Below are 24,206 nucleotides of genomic sequence, written 5' to 3' on the forward strand. Positions count from 1 at the left end.
GAGTACCGCATCAGTCGGACAGATACTACAATTTTTTGATCCGAGATGGTGATTCTATTGAACTTGATGCGAATGATGAGGATCCGATCACCTATATGGAGGTCATGAAAAGGCCCGACTCTCAAAAATGGCTTGAGGCCATGAAGTTCAAGATGGAGTCCATGGAGATCAATAGTGTTTGGACACTAGTTGATCCGCCAGAAGGGATAAAATCCATAGGGTGTAAATAAATTTTCAAAAGAAAAAGAGGAGCGGATGGGAAGGTAAAGAGCTATAAAGCCCATCTAGTTGCTAAGAGTTACCATCAATGTTACGATATTGACTATGACAAAATGTTCTCTTCAGTGGCAATGCTCAAGTCCATCCAGATTATGCTTGCTGTCGCTGCACACTTAGATTATAAGATCTGGCAGATAGATGTAAAAATTATTTTTCTTAATGGAGAGCTGGAAGAAGAGGTGTATGTGACACAACTTGAAGGGTTCACATGACGAGTCGAAAGTGTGCAAGCTGAAAAGGTCAATTTATGGACTTAAGCAAGCATCGAAGAGTTGGAACATGTATTTTGATAAAGTAATCAAAATGCATGGCTTCGTTAGGAATGGAGAAGAGCCTTGCATCTACAAATGGGCTTCCGATTCTATGATCATTTTTTTTATACTGTATGTGGATGACATACTGTTACTAGAAAATAATATCTCGGCTTCGTAGAGTGTAAAGCTATAGTTGTCATCACAGTTCTCCATGAAGGACATGAGAGAAGCATCCTACATCCTAGGGATGAAGATCTATAGGGATAGATCTAGAAGGTTGCTTGGATTATCCCAATCCACATACATTGACACTGTTGGAAAATATATCCCAAAAGCCAATCGTCAACCTGTTGACGGTTGAGCAACCTTGTATTGTAATTAATTTGTTAATAAATAAAATATATTTTTGATATTTTCATCATAAGTTTTCATCTTCTAATGAACTCCGTTGTTGTGATGAAGTCCTTAGAACTATTTAGGTTCGATAAAGAGAGCATTTATCGATTAGTTCTTAAAACTGTTCACGATCAAATGATAGGCTGTTAATAAGGACGATAGCTTCTATCGAGCATAGGTCACTGTAGGCCATATGGATTGATTATCCTCTTAACAAAGGAGTGTGGAGATACTAGTATGGCATACAGGTGAGATGTAAGGGTACATCATCATTGAACGTGACCAACTCCAGAGCATTTTACTGTCAAGAATGTCTCTGATCAGATATAGGTATAAGTGTCTCTTAGACTTGAGATTGCCTCAGTGACTTGCAAGCAACTCACTGTGCTTTGGTACTGGACTAACTAAATTTCTAATTCAGTGATGGAAGATTTTTAGGCACAGTCAAGTACTTGCGATGTCGGAGTATGATCAAGATGGGATTGACCACTCCAAGAGTTGGAGAAGAATTAGTCACCGTATTTTAATTTAGCAAAACCTTGGCCAGGATAATCCATCAGATGGTTTTGATATTTTAAAATATAATGTGGACAACCTGATCAAAGTTAACAGTTGAACTCTGAGGTATCCTATGAGCATTTTGGTCAAGAGGATGAATTATATGGAAACTATATCCGCATCGGTTCTAAAGATATTGTTCTACACATTCGACCTATCCGACCATTGGGATCATTGCTAGATGGTCACTTCGATTGGTACAAAAATTTATTCTTGTACTACCAACTTAGGTTTGGACCTATGAGGTCACACACATTAGAGTTCACGATCCAATCGGATGATTGATCAACGATTAAGAATCGTTCTAGGGTTAAACAATCAATATGATTGACATTTAACCTAGTGCAAGTGTTGTAGGAGGATCGATTAGCAATTCGATTGCTAATTGGCTTAATTTGATTAAGCCAATAGATTGAGATTAAGTCTAATTGAATATAATTTAATTAGATTTAGTTTGGGCTTAATTGGATCAAGTCTAATTGGTTTATTGGATAAGCCAAGTTCAAGAAAAAACTAGTCCTAGTTCAATTAGGACTTGGGTCAACCTAATTTCTAATTCGATTAAAAAATTAAATTAGATTTAAATATAATTTAATTTGATTAAATTAGGTTCTTAATTGGATTAAAACCTAATTTAATTGGGTTGATTTGATTTTGGTTTGATTTGGTTTGAGAAAATAAATTTGAACAAGTCATAGATTGAATCCTAGTAAGACTAGAATTCCACCTTGCACCACCTTAGCCCCCTATGCCCACTCTCTCTTATTTTGTGTGATAAAACCTTCTCTCCCAGGCCTTCACGCATGCCCAAAGTTTTTCACTCTTTCTCTCTTACATAAAATATGATTGTGGACCAAGTCAAAGTAGGAATTAGTTTGGATTTCAAATTCTATGAGATAGAATTTTAGGAAACCATAACTCTTTTTTTATGGCACTGACTTTACCAAAATTTTTTTTGAGATTTTTGTGGATTTTATGGCATATATTGTGTGCTCTTTACTGGTGGTCCATGGCAGAAAAAGAAGGAGGCGGCGCCCATGAGTTGGGCACCCCTTGTCTTGCCCTGTTTGGATTTTTCTTGACTAGGTATTTGACCTAGACAAGGATTCTTCATATCTCATTATTTAAGATGAATTTCTTTTTAAAATTTTTGTGGATTATAGAGCATTGAGAGACCTTTAGCGTGTGTGAAAATTAGGGAGAAAGAGTATTGGAGTGTGGAGATATAATAGACACAAAATTAAGTATCTGGGTTAGAGCAAAGAGAAGAAGAAGAGGGTCTTCTTCTAGGGTTGCTGGGTTCACCTCTTTCCTTCCTCCATCTGTGAGTTTTCTAAGAGTGTCTCACATCTAAAACTCCTTCTCCTACTTCATATCTTTAGAAAAGTTTAAATCAAGAAGAAGAAGGCATCTGATCGACCATCAAAGAAGGATCGGCACAGCACTAGCATACTGTACTGATTTTCTAGACCAGGACTTCTGATCGTGTGGGCTCGTGTGGATGACTCCCAGTGGTTGAATGCATGTGCAGCTCACAACATCATCCTCAAGTCTAGATCAGCAAAGTTAAAATATCTAACTTGCAAGATAATAGATCTGATCTATTATATTTTACATACATTAGATATAGTATAGAAACATGTTGATATGATCAACATGTAGTTCTTGCTCTTTATATTTAAAATTTTGATTTAATACCATATAATAATTATATAATAGGATCTTAGATCTAGGAATTTTTTAATTTTATAAGATAAATTTTGATTTATTTTAGTCTTCTGCTGCCTGATCTTGAAAAAATTTCAAGATTCAACCCTGAAACTCTAGATCTGATTCTTTTCAATTGGTATCAAAGCCTAGGTTGTTTATTACATGATTATTTATACATGCTTAGATTATTTTTTAGATTAAATTTAATTTATAATCTGATTATTAAATCTAAAATTAAAATTTTTAGATCAATCACGAACTGTAGGTTGTCCTGCTTTAAGGTTTACCCCTTACAGTGCAAAGGTTGTCCTAGTCGTGTAGATCTATCTTTAATCATAAATTTATTAGATACGATCTAGATTAAATTTATAATTTATTAGATTTAAAAGGTGTTGAAATCTAAAATAAAATCTCTTTGTTAATAATTTTCGTGCAAAGAATCATCATATATTTGTTTGAAAAATTTGCGCAGTTTAAAGTTAAAATTGTTTCAATTACATGAACCTGTTTAGATTAGATCTAAAGTAGTTTCACATTTATTTCACTTATATTTTGATTATAAATCAAACATGTAACTTGGTTGGTAAGAACCATGTTGTAAAAATATTTTACAAACATAAAAATTATTTTTGAAAAGCCGAACCCCAACCCTCAGCCCAAAACTTAATTGAGAATTAAGAAGTTGTTTGATTAGATTCTAGGATTGTGAATTGAAGAACCTAAGACACAAATCATAACACATTGGGTTAATGGGTTAGTGGGAATTAGGTCCATTAATTGGGTTAGACCTAAGGTTAGATTAAAGATGGACTTAATTAGAGAATTGACTAAATCTAATCAATTGTTGTCTTAGATTAGGTCAAGGATTCTCTAGATCAATTACAATAGTTGTAGTTAGTCAAGTCTATATCTTTAACGAGAATCAAATAGACTTGATTCTTGGCTAAGCGGTCTAGCACGAACTGTTAGTGAAGGAACCAGATCTAGGGTTTCAGGATTAGATCTTGAAACTTTTTCAAGATTAGGCAGCGAAAGACTAAAATAAATCAAAAATTTATCTCATAAAATTAGAGAATCTCTAGATCTAAGATCTTGTTACATGATTATTATATGACATTAAATCAAAAATTAAAATATAAAAAACAAGAACTACATGTTGATCATATCAACATGTTTCTATACTACATCTAATGTATGTAAAATATAATAGATCAGATCTATTATCTTGCAAGTTAGACATTCTAACTTTGCTGATCTGAGCTTGAGGATGATGTTATGAGATGCACATGTATCCAACCTCTAGGAGTCATCCACACAAGCCCACGAATCACGATCACAAGTCCTGGTCCAGGAAATCAGCACAGTATGCTAGTACTATGCTGATCCTTCTTCGATGGTCGATCAGTTGCCTCCTTCTTCTTGATTTGGACTCTTCCAAAGATGAGAAGTAGGAGAAGAAGTTTTAGATGAGACACCCTTAGAAAACTTACAGATGGAGGAAGGGAAGAGATGAACCCAGCAACTCTAGAAGAAGACCCTCTTCTTCTTCTCTTTGCTCTAACCCAGACCTAGTTTTGTGTCTATTAGATCTTCACGCCCCAAGATTCTTTCTCCTTAATTCTTGAATTCCCCAAAGGTCTCTCAATGCTCTATGTTTCACAAAAAATTCATGAAGAAATTTATTTTAAATAGAGAGATATGAAGAGTCCTTGTCTAGGTCAAATACCTAGTCAAGGATTATCCAAACAAGGCAAGACAAGGGGCACCCAACTCTTGGGCGTCCCCTCCTTTTTTCTACCATGGACCACTAGCAAAGGGCACATATTATGTTTCATAAAAGCCACAAAAATTTCAAAAAAAATTTGGATAAAATCAGTACCATAAGGAAAGTGTTTTGGTTTCCTAAAACTCTATCTCATAGAATTTGAAATCCAAACTAATTCCTACTTTGACTTGATCCACAACCACATTCCATGTAAGAGAGAAAGAGAGGAAAGTTTTGGGCATGCATGAAAACCTAAGAGAGATGGTTTTGTCACACAAAATAAGAGAGAGTGGGTGTGGAATATGAGAGAGTGGGCGTGGGGGGCTAAGGTGGCGCAAGGTGGAATCCTAGTCTTACTAGGATTCAATCTATGACTTGTTCAAATTTGGTTTCTCAAACCAAATCAAACCAAAATCAAATCAACCTAATTAAAATAGGTTGTAACCTAATAAAGAGTCTAATTTAATCAAATTAAATTAGATTTAAATTAAATTTAATTTTTTAATCAAATTAGAAATTAGGTTGACCCAAGTCCTATTTGAACTAGGACTAGTTTTTTCTTACACTTGGCTTATCCAATAAACCGATTGGACTTGATCCAATCAAGCACAAACCAAGTCTAATTAAATCATATTTAATTAGGCTTAATCTCAACCCTTTGGCTTAATCAAATTATGCCAATTAGCAATCGAATTGCTAATCGATCCTCCTGCAATACTTGCACTAGGTTAAATGTCAATCGTATTGATCGTTTAATCCTAGAACGATTCATAATCGTTGATCAACCATCCGATCGGATCGTGAACTCTAATGTATATGACTTCATAGGTCTGAACCTAAACTGATAGCATAGAAATAAATTTCTGTAACAATCAAAGTGACCATCTAGCAATGGTACCCGACGGTCAGATAGGTCGAATGTGTAGAACAACATCCTTAGAACCCATGTGGATATTGTTTCCATATAATTCATCCCCTTAACCAAAATATTCATAGGACACCTCAGAGTTCAACTATCAACTCTGATCAGGTTGTCCACATTGTATTTCAAAATATCAAATCCATATGATGGATTATCCTGGCTAAGGTTTTGCTAAATTGAAATACAGCGACTCATTCTTCTCCAACTCTTGGAGTGGTCAATCCCATCTAGATCGTACTCTGACTTCGTAAGTACTTGACTGTGCCCAGAAGCCTTCCATCACTGAATTAAAAATTTAGTTAATCTATACCAAAGCACAGTGAGTTGCTTGCAAGTCACTGAGGCGATTTCAGGTCTAAGGGATACTTATACCTATATCCCATCAGAGACATTCTTGACAGTAGAACACTCTGAAGTTGGTCACGTTCAATGATGATGTACCCTTATATCTCACCTGTATGTCATACCAATGTCTCCACACTCCTTGGTTAAGAGGACAACCAACCCATATGGCCTACAACGACCTATGCTCGATAGAAGCTGTCGTCCTTATTAACAGCCTATCATTTGATCATGAACAGTTTTAAAGACTAATCGATAAATTCTCTCTTTATCGAACCTAAATAGTCCTAAGAACTTCATCACAACAACGGAGTTCATTAGAAGATGAAAACTTGTGATGAACATGTCAAAAATATATTTTATTTATTAATAAATCAATTACAATACAAAGTTGCTCAACCGTCAATAGATTGATGATTGACTTTTAGGATATATTTTCCAACAACTCCCACTTGTGCTCAAGCCACTCGACACAGTATCTAATACCCATCTTCAACTTGTAGTTGTCAAACTCTTTTATCGCCAGGGCTTTAATGAAGGGGTCAGCCAGGTTCTCCTTTACATTGATCTTCTGAAGGTCGATGTCACCTCGATCCATGATCTTCCAAACCAGGTGGAAGCAACACAGAATGTGCTTTGTCCGCTGGTGTGCTTTGGGTTCCTTCGTCTGAGCTATGGCACTAGTGCTGTCGCAGTAGAGCAGGATCGGACCATTGAGGGAGGGTGCTACTCCAAGCTCGATGATGAATTTTCTCAGCCACACAGCTTTCTTTGCGGCATCCGATGCTGTGATGTACTCCACCTCACAAGTAGAGTCTGCCATAGTATGCTGCTTGGAACTCTTCCAGCAGATGGTTCTACCATTCAGAGTAAAGATATAACCCAACACGCTTCTGCTATCATCATGGTTAGATTGAAAGCTAGAGTCTGTGAACCCCACAAGTTTCAGATCTGACTCGTCATAAACCAACCATTGGTCCTTAGTATTTCTCAAATACTTAAGGATGGCTTTAACCACTTTCCAGTGGTTTTTTCTAGGATCAGATTGGTATCTACTCACTACTCCTACATGTCATGGTATACATGATAGATCCCACAATCGAAGTATATGGGACTCTATTCATACGCTCTCTCTCTTCAAGAGTTGTCGGACAATCCTTCTTAGAGAGAGAAATTTCATGGCTTATCGGTAGATAGCCCTTCTTGAAATTCTTCATGCTGAACCTATTCAGCACAGTATCTATGTACGTGGACTGGGATAACCCAAGCATCCTTTTAGATCTATCCCTATAGATCTTCATCTTTAGGATGTAGAATGCTTCACCCAAGTCCTTCATGAAGAACTACGATGACAACCAAACTTTTATTTCCTGTAGTGCGGGGATGTCATTTTTGATTAAGAAAATGTCATCCACATATAAGACAAGGAATACCACAACTGGACCATTTGCCCATTTATAGATACAGGGCTCTTCTTCATTCTTAACGTAGCTATACATTTTAATCACCTTATCAAAATGCATGTTCCAACTCTGAGAAGCTTGCTTAAATTCATAAATGGATCTTTGAAGCTTGCACACCTTGAACTCATCTGTGGATGTAAACCCCTTAGGTTGTATCATATACACCTCTTCGATTAGCTCTTCATTCAGAAAAGCTGTCTTTACATCCATCTGCCAGATCTCATAATCCAGATGGGCAGCTATTGCAAGCATTATCTGAATAAATTTGAGCATTGCCATAGGGGAGAACGTCTCGTTATAGTCAATACCATAATGTTGACGATACCCCTTGGCAACCAGATGGGCTTTATAGGTCTCCATCTTTCCGTCTGCACCACTCTTCCTTTTGAGGACCCATTTACACCCAATGGGTTTAACCCCTTTAGGTGGGTCAACCAATGTCCATACATCATTGACCTTCATGGACTCCATTTCAAATTTCATGGCTTCAAGCCATTTCTTGGAATCAATTCTCTGCATTGCATCCATATAGATGATCGGATCCTCATCATTCTCATCGAGTTCGATGGGATCACTGTCCCAGATCAAAAAATCGTAGTATCTGTCCGGCTGATGCAGTACTCTACCGGATCGCCTTAATGGTGCAGGTACATTGGGCTTCGGATCTGATCTAATCAAATCCGACTCAGGTTCAGCTATTAGTGTCGATCTTTCTACCTGTTGAACTTCATAAAGTTCAACCTTAGAGGCAATGGTTCCTTCACCAAGAAACTCTTTTTTTAAAAAGGTTGCCTTAAGGCTGACGAACACCTTTTGTTCATCAGCATGATAAAAAAATATCCTTTGATCTCTTTAGGGTACCCTATGAATATGCATTTGTCAGACCTAGGTCCAAGTTTATCTGTAACTAACCGTTTGACATAGGCTGGGCACCCCCAGACCCTAAGGTGTGAAAGTGCTGGCTTACGCCCTACCCATATCCCATATGGAATCTTAATTATAGACTTATATGAAATGCTATTTAATAGATAACAGGTCGATTCGAGTGCATATCCCCAAAAGGATATCGATAAGCAGGCAAAACCCATCATCGATCGGACCATGTCTAACAGTGTCCGATTTCTCCTTTCAGACACACTATTATGCTGTGGTGTTTCTAGAGGGGTCTATTGGGAGAGAATCCCATTCTCTCTTAGATATGTGAGAAACTCACCAGAAAGATATTCTCCTCCTCGATCAGAATGAAGAGTTTTAATACTTTTCTCAGTTTGTTTTTCTACTTCATTTCGGAATGGTTTGAATATTTCAAATGAATCCGACTTATATTTCATTAGATAGACATATTCATATCTGGATAGATCATCCGTGAAAGTGATGAAGTAGAAATATCCACCTCTAGCACTTGTGCTCATGGGCCCGCATACATCAGTATGTTGGCCCAAGAGCTCAGTAGCTCTCTCACCTTTTTCAGTAAAAGATAACATGGTCATTTTATTAAGAAGACAGGACTCACAGGTTGGAAGTGATTCACAATTACTGACTTCGAGGATTTCCTCTTGAGTCAACCTGTTATCCTGTTCTTGTTTATATGACCTAGCCTACAGTGCCATAAGTAGATATCTGATACATTATCTAATCTAGGGTGCTTGCCAGTAGAATATACTAGGTTAACAGGTTGTGATAACATATACACACCATTGTTCAAATGTCCATAAAAAATAATAACTCCATTCATAATGATATTACAAACTTATTTCTTTATTAAAATTTCATAATCATTTTTGGCCAGAAGGCCTACAGAAATAATATTTAAAAAGAAACTGGGACAAAAATGACAATCATTAAGAACAACGGTATGGGACTCAAATACAAGTTTCAAGATTCTTAATGCTAGAACTGGAACTGATCTTCCATCTCTAACGTTCAGGAACCTCTCATCTTGCTCGAATCTCCTACTGACCTGCAATCCCTGCAATGAATTACAAATATGGTAAGGGCTACCGGTATCGAATACCCAGTCAGTTATATCACGAATAGAGAAATTGCAAGGAGTTATCATATAAATACCTTGCCCAGCAACAGCTTGCTTCTTTCTCTGCCTGTTCGGGTCTAGGGAGGTAATGTACTGAGGATAGTTTCTCTTCCAGTACCTCCACTTCTTGCAAAAGAAGCATTCAGCTTGACTCTTATCGGGCTTGATCTTTCTGGTCTGACCCTGCACTGATATCCCAGCCTAAACTTGCACCTTCTTCACTTTCTTCTTCTTATTCTTCTTCTCTTTCTTAAAGGGTCGAGAACCAGAAGACGAACCTCCCACTAAGTTCACTGACTCCTTGTGGAGTTGGTGATCCTTTTCAAAGTTCTGAAGCAACCCCAGTAACCCGTGGTAGTTTACTTCAGGCTTTGTCATTTTATAATGAGTGAGGAATGGGAGATAAGACTTGGGCAGCGAGTTCAGTATTGCATCTTTTCCAAACTACTCATACAAGGAAAAGTCGAGCTTGCTCAAATGCTCCATCAGCTCGATCATGTACAATACATGATTAGTGACAGAGGCACCATTCTGTATTTTGTCGTTGAAAATGGCACAACTAGTCTTATGCCTCTCCATGTCATCGGGTGTGCCAAAGGTATCCTCCAACACTTGAAGCATGTCTTTTGGCTGAGTCGTATCAAATCTACGACTGAACTCATCGCTCATGGCAGCCAGCATGATGTAGCGCACTGTGATCCGATCACTAAGCCACTTCTGGTAAGTGTCTCTGACTATTCCATGTGCATTGGCAGTTGGCTCCTCTGATGCACGATCCGTTATCACATATAGGATCCGTTCATGCTCCAGGACTATCTTCAACTTTCGGTATCAGCTATCGAAGTTGGGTCCCACCAAATTTTCATTGTCCAACAATGATCGGAGTGATAGGAAAGTGGCCATATCTGCACAAAGAAGAACCATAACCTAATTAGTAATTGATTCATTAAATCTAAAGATTTAGACTTTAATCAAAAGGTTTCTCTCACTATTTTATTCGAATTGGTAGCCTTTACCTCCAATTCGAGGAATTATCCTAATTCCTTAGTGGGTACTAGAATCCACTTAGACTGCACACAAGCCCAACTTTGGTTGGCCAACCCATGTACATCTAAGGGTAGGTTCATAACCAATTATTTCTCTAAATAATTTTTAGTAATTTTAATTTTGCCCCAGTCCCTAATCAGTAGGCTTTGGCCTCCACTGAAAAGGTCTGGTTAGGTCCAACCATTAACATGAACATACATGGCCCATCTAGCCAATGAATGATTAGGCTCAATTTTGGTTGGCTAACCTAACCACCATTTAGAAAGATGCAGTCAAGAAATCATATTATGAATGACAATTCCATCAATCGATAAGAACCAGGCCTTTAGGCCTCCAATGATTATCCAATTGATGGACCCATTATCATCCACTTAATGGGAGGCTATGATCTAGTTATCAACATAACTATTTTATTTTAAGGACCTAATAATTTTAGAGGATTTAATTGATTTAGAGGAGGAGGTCAGATGAACCAGCTTATCATGATCCTCCCACTGGCTTCACCAAGTCAGCTTAAGGGAGATCATTAAAAGGACTGGTCTAGGAGCACCTAAATCAGTCACACTGATTTACTTAGCTTACATGGATCAGCTCGAATAGTCAAGTGATCAGATCAAAACATAATTTCACCAAGAGGCCAGGTAAGTTCGATCGGTGGGAGGATCTGCCAAAGCTTGCCTTAGACACCGTCAGAAATAGCCAGGTAAGCGGGCTGCCAATTAAAAACCACCGATCTGGTTTACCTTAGACACCAACTAGTTTAATTAGTTTCGATTAGATCAACCTAACAGTTCATGATAGAACACTTAGCCAAGAATCAAGTCCATTTGGTTCTCGTTAAAGACAAGGACTTGACTAACTACAACTATTGTAATTGATCTAGAGAATCCTTGACCTAATCTAAGACAATAATTGATTAGATTTAGTCAATTCTCTAATTAAGTCCATCTTTAATCTATCCTTAGGTCTAACCCAATTAATGAACCTAATTTCCACTAACCCATTAACCCAATGTGTTATGGTTTGTGTCTTAGGTTCTTCAATTCACAATTCTAGAACCTAATCAAACAACTTCTTAATTCTTAATTAAGTTTTGGGCTGAGGGTTGAGGTTCGACTTTTCGAAAATAATTTTCATGTTTGTAAAATATTTTTACAACATGGTTCTTACCAACCAAGTTGCATATTTGATTCATAATCAAAATGCAAGTAGAATAAGCATGAAACTACTTTAGATCTAATCTAAACAGGTTCATGTAATTGAAATAATTTCAACTTTAAACTATGCAAATTTTCAGACAAATATATGATGGTTCTTTGCATAAAAATTATTAACAAAAAAAATTATTTTAGATTTAAACATCTTTTAAATCTAATAAATTATAAATTTAATCTATATTACATCTAACAAATTTATGATTAAAGATAGATCTATACGAACTAGGACAACCTTTGCACTGTAAAGAGTAAACCTTATAGCAGGACAACCTACAGTTCGTGATTGATGTAAAAATTTTAATTTTAGATTTAACAATCAGATTATAAATTAGATCTAATCTAAGAAATAATCTAAGCATGTATAAATAATCATGTAATAAACAACCTAGATTCTGATACCAATTGAAAGAATCAGATCTAGGGTTTTAGGGTTAGATCTTGAAATTTTTTCAAGATCAGGCAGTGAAAGACTAAAATAAATCAAAAATTTATCTTATAAAATCAGAGAATCTCTATATCTAAGATCTTATTACATAATTATTATATGGAATTAAATTAAAAATTAAAATATAAAATACAAGAACTACATGTTGATCATATCAACATGTTTCTATACTACATTTAATGTATGTAAAATATAATAGATCAGATCTATTATCTTGTAAGTTAGATGTTCTAACTTTACTGATCTAAGTTTGAGAATGATGTTGGGAGCCACACACATGTTAGACCTCTAGGAGTCATCCACACGAGCCCACGAATCACGATCAGAAGTCCTGGTCCAGAAAATCAACACAGTATGCCAGTATTGTGCTGATCCTTCTTCGATGGTCGATCAGATGCCTCCTTCTTCTTGATTTAGACTCTTCCAAAGATGAGAAGTAAGAGAAAGTATTTTAGATGAGATACTCTCAGAAAACTTATAGATGGAGGAAGGAAAGAGATGAACCCAATAACTCTAGAAGAAGACCCTCTTCTTCTTCTCTTTGCTCTAACCCAGACACCTAGTTTTGTGTCTATTAGATCTCCACACCCTAAGACTCTTTCTCCTTGATTTTTGGATGCCCCAAATGTATCTTAATTCTCTATGTTTCACAAAAAATTTATGAAGAAATCTATTTTAAATAGAGAGATATAAAGAGTCCTTGTCTAGGTCAAATATATAGTCAAGGATTATCCAAACAAGGCAAGACAAGGGGTGCCCAACTCTTGGGTGTCCCCTCCTTTTTTCAGCTGTGGACCACCAGAAAAGGGAGCATATTATGTGCCATAAAATTCATAAAAATTTTAAAAAAAATTTGGGTAAAATCAGTGCCATAAGGAAAGAGTTTTGATTTTCTATAACTCTATCTCATAGAATTTGAAATTCAAACTAATCCCTACTTTGATTTGATCCACAACCACATTCCATGTAAGAGAGAAAGAGAGAAAAATTTTGGGCATGCGTGAAAACCTGAGAGAGAGGGTTTTATCACACAAAATAATAGACAGTGGGCGTGGGGTAAGAGAGAGTGGGTGTGGGGGGCTAAGGTGGCGCAAGGTGGAATCCTAGTCTTACTAGGATTCAATCTATGACTTGTTCAAATTTGGTTTCTCAAACCAAATCAAATCAAAATCAAATCAACCTAATTAAAATAGGTCTTAACCCAATTAAGAGCTTAATTTAATCAGATTAAATTAGATTTAAATCTAATTTAATTATCTAATCAAATTAGAAATTAGGTTGACCCAAGTCCTATTTGAACTAGGACTAGTTTTTTCTTGCAATTAGTTTGTCCAATAAACCAATTGGACTTGATCCAATGAAGCCTAAACCAAGTTTAATTAAATCATATTTAGTTAGACTTAATCTCAGCCCTTTGTCTTAATCAAATTAAGCCAATTAGCAATCAAATTGCTAATCGATCCTCCTGCAACACTTGCACTAGGTTAAATATCAATCATATTGATCGTTTTACCCTAGAACGATTCTTAATCATCGATCAACCATCCGATCAAATCATGAACTTTAATGTGTGTGATCTCATAGGTCCAAACCAAAGTCGGTAGTATAAGAATAAATTTTTGTACCAATCGAAGTGACCATCTAGCAATGGTACCCGACGATCGGATAGGTTGAATGTGTTAAACAACATCCTTAGAACCCATGCGGATATAGTTTCTATATAATTCATTCCCTTGACCAAAATATTCATAGGACACCTCAGAGTTCAACTATCAACTTTGATCAGGTTGTCCACATTGTATTTCAAAATATCAAATCCATCTAATGGATTACCTTGGCCAAGGTTTTGCTAAATTGAAATACAGCGACTCATTCTTCTCCAACTCTTGGAGTGGTCAATCCCATCTTGATCACACTCTGACTTTGCAAGTACTTGACTGTACCCAGAAGCCTTTCATCACTGAATTAAATATTCAGTTAGTCAAGTGCCAAAGCACAGTGAGTTGCTTGCAAGTCACTGAGGCGATCTCAGGTCTAAGGGATACTTATACCTATATCCCATCAGAGACATTCTCGACAGCAGAATGCTCTGGAGTTGGTCATGTTCAATGATGATGTACCCTTACATCTCATCTGTATGCCATACCAGTGTCTTCACACTCTTTGATTAAGAGGACAACCAACCCATATGGCCTATAGCGACTTATGCTCGATAGAAGCTGTCATCCTTATTAACAGCCGATCATTTGGTCATGAACAGTTTTAAGAACTAATCGATAAATCCTCTCTTTATTGAACCTAAATAGTCCTAAGGACTTCATCACAACAACGGAGTTCATTAGAAGATGAAAACATATGATGAAAATGCCAAAGATATATTTATTTATTAACAAATCAATTACAATGCAAGGTTGCTCAACCGTCAATAGATTGACGATTGGCTTTTGGGATATATTTTTCAATAGTTAGGTTGATCTAATTGAAACTAATTAAACCAGTTGATGACTAAGGTAAACCAGATCGATGATTTTTAATTGGCAGCTCGTTTATCTGGCCATTTCTGATGGTGTCTAAGGCAAGCTTTGGCAGATCCTCCCACTGATCGAACTTACCTGGTCTCTTGGTGAAATTATATTTTCATCGGATCACTTGACTATTCGAGCTGACCCATGTCAGCTAGGTAAATCAGTGTGACTGATTTAGGTGCTCCTAGACCAGTCCTTTTGATGGTCTCCCTTAAGCTAACTTGGTGAAGCCAGTGTGAGGATCATGATAAGCTGGTTCATCTGACCTCTTCCTCTAAATCAATTAAATCTTCTAGAATTATTAGATCCTTAAAATGAAATAGTTATAGTGATAACTAGATCATAGCCTCTCATTAAGTGGATGATAATGGGTCCATCAGTTGGATAATCATTGGAGGCCCAAAGGCCTGGTGCTTATCAGCTAATGGAATTGTCATTCATAATATGATTTCTTGACTGCATCTTTCTAAATAGTGGTTAGGTTAGCCAACCAAAGTTGAGCCTAATCATTCATTGACTAGATGGGCCAAGTATGGTCATGTTAATGGTTGGACCTAACCAGACTTTTTCAGTGGAGGCCAAAGTCTACTGATTAGGGACTGGAGTAAAATTTAAATTATTAAAAATTATTTAAAAAAATAATTGGTTATGAACCTATCCTTAGATGTACATGGATTAGCCAATCAAAGTTGGGCTTGTGTACAGTCTAAGTGGATTCTAGTACCCACTAAGGAATTAGGGTAATTCCTCGAATTAGAGGTAGAGGCTATCAATTCGAATAAAATAATGAGAGAAATCTTTTGATTAAAGTCCAAATCTTTAGGTTTGATGAATCAATTACTAATTAGGTTATGATTTTTCTTTGTATAAATATGGCCACTTCCCTATCGCTCTGATCATTGTTGGACAATAAAATTTTGGTGGGACCCAACTTCGGTAGCTGATACTGAAAGTTGAAGATAGTCCTGAAGCATGAATGAATCTTATATATATGATAACAGATCCTGCACCTGAGGAGCCAGCAGCCAATGCATGTGGAAAGTCAAAGACACTTACCAAAAGAGGCTCAGTGATCGGACCACGATGCCCTGCATTATGCTAGCTACCATGAGCAACGAGTTCAGTCACAGATTTGAGACGGCTCAGCTAAAGGACATGCTTCGAGTGTTGAAGGATGCTTTTGGCACACCCGATGACATGGAGAGACATAAGACTAGTGCCATCTTCAACACCAAAATACGGGATGGTGCCCTGTCACTGATCATATATTTACATGATCGAGCTGATGGAGTGTTTGAGCAAGCTCGACTTTTCCTTGCATGAGCAGCTTGGAAAAGATGCAATACTGAACTCGCTGCCCAAGTTTTATCTCCCATTCCTCACTCATTATAGAATGATAAAACCTAAAGTAAACTACCACAGGATTCTGGGGTTGCTTCAGAACTTTGAGAAGGATCACCAACTCCATAAGGAGTTGATGAACTTAGTTGGAGGTTCGTCTTCTGGTTCTCGACCCTTTGAGAAAAGAAAGAAGAACAAGAAAAAGAAAGTGAAGAAGGTGCAAGTTCAAGCTGGGACATCAGTGCAGGGCCAGACCAGAAAGATCAAGCCCAATAAGAGCCAAGCTGAATGCTTCTTTTGCAAGAAGTGGGGGCACTGGAAGAGGAACTGTCCTCAGTACATTACCTCCTTGGATCCGAATAGGCAAAGAAAGAAGCAAGCTATTGCTGGGTAAGGTATTTATATGATAACTCCTTGTAATTTTTCTATTTGTGATATTACTGACTAGGTATTGGATATCGGTAGCCCTTACCATATTTGCAATTCGTTGCAGGGGTTGCAGGTCAGTAGGAGATTCGAGCAAGGTGAGAGGTTCCTGAATGTTGGAGATGGAAGATCAGTTCCAGTCTAGCATTAGAAATCATGAAACTTGTATTTGAGTCCCATACCGTTGTTCTTAATGATTGTCATTTCTGTCTTAGTTTCTTTTTAAATATTATTTCTGTAGGCTTTCTGGTCAAAAATGATTATGAAATTTCAATAAAGAAATAAGTTTGTAATATCATTATAAATGGTGTTACTATTTTTTATGGACATTTGAACAATGGTGTGTATATGTTATCACAACCTGTTAACGTAGTTTATTCTATTGGCAAGCACCCTAGATTAGATAGTGTATCAAATATCTACTTATGGCACTATAGGCTAGGTCATATAAACAAGAATAGGATAAACAGGTTGACTCAAGAGGAAATCCTCAAAGTCAGTGATTGTAAATCACTTCCAACCTGTGAGTCCTATCTTCTTGGTAAAATGACCAAGTCACCTTTTACTAGAAAAGGTGAGAGAGCTACTGAGCTCTTGGGTCTAGTACATACTGATGTATGCGGGCCCATGAGCACAAATACTAGAGATGGATATTTCTACTTCATCACTTTCACGGATGATCTATCCAGATATGAATACGTCTATCTGATGAAATATAAGTCGGATTCATTCAAAATGTTCAAATGATTTCGAAGTGAAGTAAAAAAATAAACTGGGAAGAGTATTAAAACTCTTCGATCTGATCGAGGAAGGGAATACCTTTCTGGTGAGTTTCTCACATATCTAGGAGAGAATGAGATTCTCTCCCAATGGACTCCTCCAGGAACACCACAGCATAATGGTGTGTCTGAAAGGAGAAATTAGACTCTGTTAGATATGATCCGATCCATGATGGATTTTGCCAACTTGCCAATATCCTTCTGGGGATATACACTCAAATTGGCCTATTATCTATTAAATAGGGTTCCAAGTAAGTCTGTAATTAAGACTCCATATGAGATATGGATAGGACGCAAGCCAGCACTTTCATACCTTAGGGTCTGGGGGTGTCCGACCTATGTCAAACGGTTAGTTACAGATAAACTTGGACCTAAGTCTGACAAATGCACATTCATAGAGTATCCCAAAGAGATCAAAGAATATTTTTTCTACCATACTGATGAACAAAAGGTGTTCGTCAGTCTTAAGGCAACCTTTTTAGAAAAGAAGTTCCTTGGTGAAGGAACTGTTGCCTCTAAGGTTGAACTTGATAAAGTTCAATAGGTAGAAGGACCGACACCAATAGCTGAACCTGAGTCAGATTTGATTAGATCAGATTCAGAGCCCAATATACCTGCACCATTAAGACGATCCGATAGAATACCACGTCAGTCAGACAGATACTACGATTTCTTGATCCAGAATGGTGATCCCATCGAACTCGATGAGAACGATGAGGATTCGATCACCTATATGGATGCAATGCAGAGACCTGATTTCGAGAAATGGCTTGAAGCCATAAAATCCGAAATAGAGTTCATGAAGGTTAATGATGTATAGACATTGGTTGACCCACCTGAAGGGGTTAAACCCATTAGGTGTAAATGGGTCTTCAAAAGAAAGAAGGGCACAGATGGAAAGGTGGAGACCTATAAAATCTGTCTAGTTGCTAAGGGGTATTGTCAACATTATGGTATTGACTATAACGAGACGTTCTCCCCTGTGGCAATGCTCAAATTCATTCGGATAATGCTTGCAATAGCTGCCTATCTGGATTATGAGATCTGACAGATGGATGTAAAGATAACTTTTCTGAATGGAGAACTGACTGAAGAGGTGTATATGATATAACCTGAGGGGTTTACATCCACAGATGAGTCCAAGGTGTGCAAGCTTCAGAGATCCATTTATGAATTGAAGCAAGCTTCTCAGAGTTGGAATATGTGTTTTGATAAGGTGATCAAAACGTATGGCTTCATTAAGAACGAAGAAGAGTCCTGCATCTATAAATGGGCAAATAGTCCAATTATGATATTCCTTATCTTGTACGTGGATGACATTCTCTTAATCAAAAATGATATCTGCACACCATAAGAAATAAAAGTTTGGTTGTCATCGTAGTTCTCCATGAAGGACTTGGGTGAAGCATCCTACATCCTAGGGATGAAGATCTATAGGGATAGATCTAAAAGGATATTTGGATTATCCCAGTCCACGTACATGGACACTGTGCTGAAGAGGTTCAGCATGGAGAATTTCAAGAAGGGCTATCTACCGATAAGCCATGGAATTTTTCTTTCTAAGAATGATTGTCCGATAACTCCTGAAGAGAGAGAGAGCGTATGAGTAGAGTCCCATATGCTTCGACCGTGGGATCTATCATGTATGTCATGATATGTACAAGGTCAGATGTGGCATACTCACCAGGAGTAGTGAGTAGATACCAATCTGATCCTAGAGAAAACTACTGAAAAGTGGTTAAAGCCATCCTTAAGTATTTAAGAAATACTAAGGACCAATGGTTGGTTTATGGTGAGTCAGATCTAAAACTTGTAGAGTTCACGAACTTCAGCTTTCAATCTGACCATGATGACAGTAGAAGCGTGTCGGGTAATATCTTTACTCTGAATGGTGGAGTCATCTATTGAAAGAGTTTCAAGCAGCATACTGTGGCAAACTCTATTTGTGAGGCGGAGTACATCGCAGCATCGGATGTCATGAAGGAAGCTGTGTGGCTGAGAAAATTCATCACCAAGCTCGAAGTAGTACCCTCCATCGATGGTCTGGTCCTGCTCTACTGCAGCAGTACTAGTGCCATAGCTCAGGCGAAGGAACCCAAAGCACACCAATGGACGAAGCATATTTTCTGCCGCTTCCATCTGGTCTGAGAGATCGTGGATCGAGGTGACGTTGACCTTCAGAAGATCAACGAAAAGGAGAACCTGGCTGACCCCTTCACTAAAGCCCTGACGATAAAGGAGTTCGACAATCATAAGTCGAAGATGGGTATTAGATACTGTGCCGAGTGGCTTTAGGACAAGTGAGAGTTATTGAAAAATATGTTTCAAAAGTCAATCGTCAACCTGTTGACGGTTGAGCAACCATATACTGTAATTAATTTATTAATAAATAAAATATATTTTTGGTATTTTCATCATAAGTTTTTATCTTCTAATGAACACCGTTGTTGTGATGAAGTCCTTAGGACTATTTAGGTTTGATAAAAAGAGGATTTATCGATTAGTCTTTAAAACTGTTCACGACCAAATGATAGGCTGTTAATAAGGATGACAGCTTCTATCGAGCATAGGTCACTATAGGCCATATGGGTTGGTTGTCTTCTTAACCAAAGAGTGTGGAGACACTGATATGGCATACAGGTGAGATGTAAGGGTACATCATCATTGAACGTGACTAACTCCAAAGCATTCTACTGTCAAGAATATCTTTGATGGGATATAGGTATAAGTATCCTTTAGACCTAAGATCGCCTTAGTGACTTGCAAGCAACTCACTGTGCTTTGGTACTGGATTAACTAAATTTTTAATTCAGTGATGAAAGGTTTCTGGGCACAATCAAGTACTTGCAAAGTCAGAGTGTGATCATGATGGGATTGACCACTTCAAGTGTTGGAGAAGAATGAGTCGCTGTATTTCAATTTAGCAAAATCTTGGTTAGGATAATCCATCAGATGGATTTGATATTTTGAAATACAATTTGGACAACCTGATCAGAGTTAACAGTTGAACTCTGAGGCATCCTATGAGTATTTTGGTCAAGGGGATGAATTATATGGAAACTATATCCGCATGGGTTCTAAGGATGTTGTTCTACACATTCGACCTATCTGACCGTCGGGTACCATTGCTAGATGGTCACTTTGATTGGTATAAAAATTTATTTCTGTACTATCAATTTAGGTTCGGACCTATGAGGTCACACACATTAGAGTTCACGATCCGATCGGATGGTTGATCAACGATTAAGAATCATTCTAGGGTTAAACGATCAATACGATTGATATTTAATCTAGTGCAAGTATTGCAGGAGGATCGATTAGCAATTTGATTGCTAATTCATGATCCGATCGGATGGTTGATCAATGTTAAGAATCATTCTAGGGTTGAACGATCAATACGATTGATATTTAACCTAGTGCAAGTATTGCAGGAGGATCGATTAGCAATTTAATTGCTAAATGGTTTAATTTAATTAAAATAATGGGCTGAGATTAAGTCTAATTGAATATGATTTAATTAGATTTGGTTTGGGCTTGATTGGATCAAGTCTAATTGGTTTATTGGATAAGTCAAGTGCAAGGAAAAACTAATCCTAGTTCAATTAGGACTTGGGTCAACCTAATTTCAAATTCGATTAGAAAATTAAATCAGATTTAAATCTAATTTAATCTAATTAAATTAAGTTTTAATTGGGTTAAGTTCTATTTTAATTAGGTTGATTTAGTTTTGATTTGATTTGATTTGAGAAACCAAATTTGAACAAGTCATAGATTGAATCCTAGTAAGACTAGGATTCCACCTTGCGCCACTTTAGCCCCCCACGCCGACTCTCTCTTATTTTGTGCAACAAAACCTTCTCCCCCAGGCTTTCATGCATGTGCTAAGCTTTTCACTCTTTCTCTCTTACATGAAATGTGGTTGTGGATCAAGTCAAAGTAGGAATTAGTTTGGATTTCAAATTCTATGAGATAGAATTTTAGGAAACCAGAACTCTTTCCATATGGCACTGATTTTACCCAGATTTTTTTTGAGATTTTCATGGATTTTATGGCACATATTGTGTACCCTTTGTTGGTGGTCCATGATAGAAAAAGAAAGAGGGGGTGCCCATGAGTTGGGCACCCCTTGTCTTGCCCTGTTTGGATTTTCCTTGACTAGGTATTTGACCTAGACAAGGATTCTTCATATCTTATTATTTAAGATAAATTTTTTCATGTGATTTTTGTGGATTATAGAGCATTGAGAGACCTTTGGGGCATATGAAAATCTAGGAGAAAGAGTGTTGGGGTATGGAGATATAATAGATACAAAACTAAGTGTCTGGATTAGAGCAAAGAGAAGAAGAAGAGGGTCTTCTTCTAGGGTTGCTGAGTTTACCTCTTCTCTTTCTCCATCTGTGAGTTTTCTGAGAGTGTCTCATATCTAAAACTTCTTCTCCTACTTGTCATCTTTGGAAGAATCCAAATCAAGAAGAAGGAGGCATCTGATCGACCATCGAAGAAAGATCAGCACAGCACTAGCATACTATGCTGATTTTTTGGATCAGGACTTCTGATCGTGATTCGTGGGCTCGTGTGGATAACTCCTAGAGGCCAGACACATGTGTAGCTTACAACATCATCCTCAAACTCGGATCAGTAAAGTAAGAACGTCTAACTTGTAAGGTAATAGATCTGATCTATTATATTTTACATACATTAGATGTAGTATAGATAATGTTGATATGATCAACATGTAGTTCTTGCTCTTTATATTTTAATTTTTGATTTAATACCATATAATAATCATGTAATAGGATATTAGATCTAGGGATTCTCTAATTTTATAAGATAAATTTTGATTTATTTTAGTCTTCCACTGCCTGATCTTAAAAAAGTTTCAAGATCCAACCCTAAAACCCTAGATCTGGTTCCTTTCAGACACCTTGTTGAAGCAGTTCAACATGGATAATTTCAAAAAAAGCTATCTTCTAATAGGCCATGGAATTACTCTTTTCAAGAAGGATTGTCCAACAACTCCTGAGGAGAGAGAGCGTATGAGTAGAATACCATATGCTTCGACAGTGGGATCTATCATGTACGCTATAACTTGTACGAGGCCAGATGTGGCCTATTCACTAGGGGTAGTGAGTAGGTACCAGTCAGATCCGGATGAAAAGTATTGAAAGATTGCAAAAGTAATTCTTAAGTATTTGAGAAATACTAAAGGCCAATAGCTTATCTATGGAGATTCTGATCTGAAACTTGTGGGATATACTGATTCTAATTTTCAGTCAGATTGTGATGACAGTAGAAGCATGTCAGGCTACATATTTATCTTGAATGGAGGAGCTGTTTGCTAAAAAAATTTCAAACAACATACTGTGACTGATTTTGTATGCGATGTAGAATACATTGCTGCTTCAGATGCTGCAAAGGAGGTGGTATGGTTGCAAAAGTTTATTATCAAGTTGGGAGCTGTACCTTCCATTGATGGTCCTGTCCTGCTGTATTGTGACAGCTCCAGTGCCATAGCTCAGGCGAAAGAATCTAAGTCGCACCATCATACTAAACATGTTCTGCACCGCTATCACCTAGTGCAAGAGATCGTGAACCGAGGTGACATCGAGCTTCAGAAGATCGACAGAAAGGAGAACCTAGCCGATCCCTTCACTAAAGCTCTCGGGATCAAAGAGTTCGATGACATCAAATGAAAGACGGGTATAAGATACTACTCCGATTGGCTTTAGTCCAAGTGAAGTTGTTGAAAATTATGTTCTAAAGTCAATCATGTGACAATTGAGTTCAACCTCATATATAAATTATTGATTATTGAATAATAGTTATCTTAGTTTTTTTCATCATAAAGTGACATCTTCCTTGAACTCTTGTATTGTGATGAAGTCCCTAGAACTATGCTAGTGTACAATAAAGAGAGGATTTATCGTATAGTTCTTAAACAAGTTTGCGACCAAATGATACGTCATTATGGGACCATGACGTTTATCGAGTGAAGATCGTTGTGTGCCATATGAGTTGGTTGTCCTCTTAACCAAGGAGTGTGGTGACACTGGTATGGCATACAGGGGAGATGTAAGGGTATATTATCACTGAACAAGTGACTCACCTGCTGAGTGTTCTGCTATCAAGAGCTGCTCATGAAACATATGAATATAAATATCATTCAGACTTGAGATCACCATAATGACTTGCAAGCAACTCACTTTGCTTTGGTGCTGAACTACCTGAATTTTTAATGCAGTGACAGAAGGCTACTGGGTACAGTCAAGTAGTTGCGAAGTCTGTGTGTGGATCAAGATGGGATTGACTCCTCTAAATTATTGTAGTTGATGTATCGCTATATTTTAATTTAGTAAAATCTTGGCTAGGGTAATCTATAAGATAGATTTAAAAGGTTGAAATACAATATGGATGAAGCAATCTTGGTTGACAGTTAACCTGAGACCATCCTAGAGCATCTCGGGTCAAAAGGATGAATTATGCGGTAACCATGAGTATGGGTTTTGAAATATTCTTTTGTGATAATTCTATCTATCTGGATGTCGAAAATCATTGCTAGATGGTATCTCGATTAGTGTAGGAATTGGTTCCTGTACTACCGGCTTAGTGTTGGAACCTATGGAGTCACACACGCAAGTTAGACAAAGTAAGAAGGAATTGACCTATGTTTATATGTCCAAGATGAAAGTACTTGACTTGATTGAA

Source organism: Elaeis guineensis, unplaced genomic scaffold, assembly GCF_000442705.2.
Source record: "Elaeis guineensis isolate ETL-2024a unplaced genomic scaffold, EG11 Super_Scaffold_1000033, whole genome shotgun sequence".
Lineage (NCBI taxonomy): Eukaryota > Viridiplantae > Streptophyta > Magnoliopsida > Arecales > Arecaceae > Elaeis > Elaeis guineensis.